At 43.1% G+C, this 3,322-nt stretch overlaps 1 long non-coding RNA gene across 1 annotated transcript; it reads right to left on the bottom strand.

Annotated features, from left to right (window-relative positions):
• Positions 1–770: 770 nt before the first annotated feature.
• On the bottom strand, positions 771–2,432 carry LOC125030374. The gene is made up of 3 exons (XR_007115403.1): positions 2,298–2,432; positions 1,849–1,970; positions 771–822 (listed from the first exon to the last, which is right to left on the bottom strand). It is a non-coding gene; the product is annotated as an uncharacterized LOC125030374 (long non-coding RNA).
• Between the last annotated feature and the right edge of the window lie 890 nt (positions 2,433–3,322).

Here is a 3,322-nt window from a genome sequence, read left to right as displayed (position 1 = left end):
GCCCTTTTTGGGAGGCCCCGGGGACTTTTTTTTTGGCCCCTTTTGGGGGATTTTTGGAAAGGGTTTTTTTGGGCCTCTGTTTGGGGGCCCTTTTGGCATTGTTTTTTTTTGGGGCTTGGCTGTTTGGGCTCTTTTTGGGGCCCTTTTGGTACTGTTTGGCACTCACTCGCAACCCGGGCCCCGCGAATGGGCCCCGATCTCTCCACAATCGACGAAAACCCCGCCATGCCCCCAAAGACCCCTGCGCCCGTCACCGGGGGCCCACCCCCCAAAGTCCTTTGGGGGGGGTGGGGGTGGGGGGGGAAAAGGAGGGGAGGGGGGGAGGGGGGGAGGGGGAGGGGGGAAAAAAAAAGAAAGGTCTTTAAAAGGGAAAGCCCAAGGGGGATTTGGATGCTGGAGAATTTTTGGTCATTTTAAAAAATATTATTTTAATATAAACGTTACCAAAATGTATAAATTTTATACACACACCACACACCACAACGCATACCCCAATTCTTAATTTATCAAATTTTTTTAAAACAATTTACATATGATCCGAAAAGGCAAAAAACCCAAATAAACTTACTCCCTAAACAAAGTAATAAGAAAACTCAACTGAAATGCCCAGACAAGTAAACACAGCAATCAAAAAAAAAAAAAAAAAAAAAAAAAAAAAAAAAAAAGCAAAACAGCACCAAAAGGGACCCCCCATCCCCCCCCCCTCCCCCCCCCCGGGTCCAAAAAACCCAAAAAACCCAAAAATAACCCGGGAAACCCCCCCCTAAATCAGGCTGTGAGGATCGCGCACAGGCTCCACGAGATGCAGATCGTTATGAGCAGCTGGGGAGGGGGGAGGGGGGAGGGAGGGGGGGTTTGAGAAAAAGGGTTTTGGGCTGAATTATTTTTAAAAAGTTAAATTAACTTTAACGTTTTTTGGAAATTTAAGAAAAGAAGGGGTTTCAGGTTTTATGCAAACACACCCAAAACACACCCACACACACAAAACACCACACACACCCCCAGAGAAGGGAGAGAAGAGAGAAGAGAGAGAGAGAGAGAGGAGAAAAGAAGAAAGAGAGAAGAGAAAAGAGAGAGAGAGAGAGAGAGAGAGAGAGAGGGAGAGGGAGAGAGAGAGAGAGAGAGAGAGAGAGAGGAAGGAGAGAGAAGAGAGAAGAAAGAGAAGGGAGAAGAGAGAGAAGAGAGAAAAGAAGAAGGGGGGGAGGGGAAGGGAAGGGAGAGAAAAGAGAGAGAGAAGGAGAGAGGAGAAGAAGAAGAGAAGAGAGAGAGAAAAGAAGAAAAAGGGGGAAAAAAGAGAGAGAGAGAAGAGAGAGGGAAGAGAGAGAAGAAGAGAGAGGAGAGAGGAAGAAAAGAGGAGAGAGAAGAGAGAGAGAGAGAGAAAAGAGAAGAGAGAGGAAGAGAGGAGGAGAGAGAGAAGAGAGAGAGAGAGAGAGAGAGAGAGAGAGAGAAGAGGGAGAAAGGGGGGGGGAAGGGAGAGAGGAAGAAGAAAGGAGAGAAGAAGAGAGGAGAAGAAGAGAGGAAGGGGGGAGGAGGGGGGGAGAGGGAGGAGGGAAAGAAGAGGAGAAAGAGAAAAGAGGAAAAGGGGGAGAGAGGGAAAAGAAAAGAGAGAGAGAGGTATGGACAACTGATAGAAAAAGATACTTAAATAAAAAAACTGATAAAAAACTATTGAAGGTAGGGGGAAAGAGCAAACGACAAAAACAAACAAGAGAAAACAAGAACATACACACACACACACACACACACACACACACACACACACCCCCACACACACAAAAGAAACAAAACAAAACAAAAACGAAAGAACGAAAAAAAAACAAAAAACAACAACAACAAAAAACGGCCTACCGGCAAAAAAAGTGAAGAGCGGGAAGCGCGAGATCTGCATGCCTCCGCCCGCCTTGCACATCGGGATCGGAAACTGCAGGTCACGGAGGTACTGGGAGAACAGGATCATCAGGATCATGGTGCTGGAATCGATTCGGGAAGGGTTGGGCTTAGGGTTTAATCTTATTGTGATTGCATTTTTTGCATTGCGGTTGTTTTGACTTGGCGTTTTCTGCCCTTAACCCTTTATTTTTTTCGTTATTTTTGTACTTTATTTTTGCTTAAATTTTAAATGAAAGGAATTATGATAAAGAACATAATAACAACAACATTAATAATAATAATAATAAGAGTAATAATAATAATAATAATAATAATAATGATGATAATAATAATAATAATAAACCCAATAACAATAACAACAACTAAAACAACAACAATAACAAAAAACAATATCAAAATCAACTTACAGCGCCGCGATTCCCCAGTGAACCGACGCTTGCTGGGCCCCGAGTTCATAGAGCGATAGTCCGAGCAAGGTAATGGTTGGTACGATTGCCAATGGGGTTATCCAAATTCAGGAGCATTCCGACCACACCTGAGAAGAGGGTAGGGAGGGAGGGGAAGGGAGAGATAGATAATTTGATCGGAGATTTGGTTTGTCTCTTTGTTTGTTTGTGTGCCTGTCGTCTGGCCTTCGTTCCCCTGTCCCCTTTCCTCTTTTTTTTTTTTTCGTCTCTCCCTTGTTTTAAATAAGCCACATAGTGACAGTTATTAAAAAGATCTTTAAAAACATATATGGAAAAACTAAGAATAACATTTCTAAATTTGATGTGCAGAATATAAGAACTCTAATAAACAGTCTGAGTAAACCTAAGTAAGTAAAGCAATCAGACATGAAAAGGATTACAGGGTAAGCATAGAAAACGGAAATAAATAAATGAGGCGCAAACTAATTTCAGAAAAAAAACAAGATCCCTGAAAAAAGGATGAGAAGAGAGAGAAAAGAGGAGGAGAGGGAGAACCGAGAGAGAGAAGAGAGAGAAAGGGGAAAAGAGAGAGAGGAAGAAAAGAGAGAGAAGAGAGAGCAGAAAAAACAAGACAATACGAAAAACTGCAAGCTAAAAAAAAAAAAAAAAAAAAAAAAAAAAAAAAAAAAAAAAAACAAAACAGAAACAACCAGAACCACAACCACAAAAAAAAAAAAAAAAAAAAAAAAAACGAGAAAGACCCAAACTCTACAAACCAGCTCAGCAAACCCACCTTGAAACCCCCCAACACCTGAAAATGGCAAAAAACAGTAAACACCCTGGCCCTCAGTCGTACTGCCCCACTTCCTCTTCGCCCCCTGCCGTCAGTTGGCAGGTTGAAAGGGTCGCAGGGGGGGGAAGGTCGCGCAGAGGGGAAAGGTGGGACCAGGGAGGGGAAGTTTTCCCTTTGGGTAAGGTAACCTAGAGGCGATGAGGAAAAGAGGGAGAGAGAGAGCGTGAGAATA

Source organism: Penaeus chinensis, chromosome 11, assembly GCF_019202785.1.
Source record: "Penaeus chinensis breed Huanghai No. 1 chromosome 11, ASM1920278v2, whole genome shotgun sequence".
Taxonomy (NCBI): domain Eukaryota; kingdom Metazoa; phylum Arthropoda; class Malacostraca; order Decapoda; family Penaeidae; genus Penaeus; species Penaeus chinensis.
This window is presented reverse-complemented; position numbering and strand designations above follow the sequence as displayed.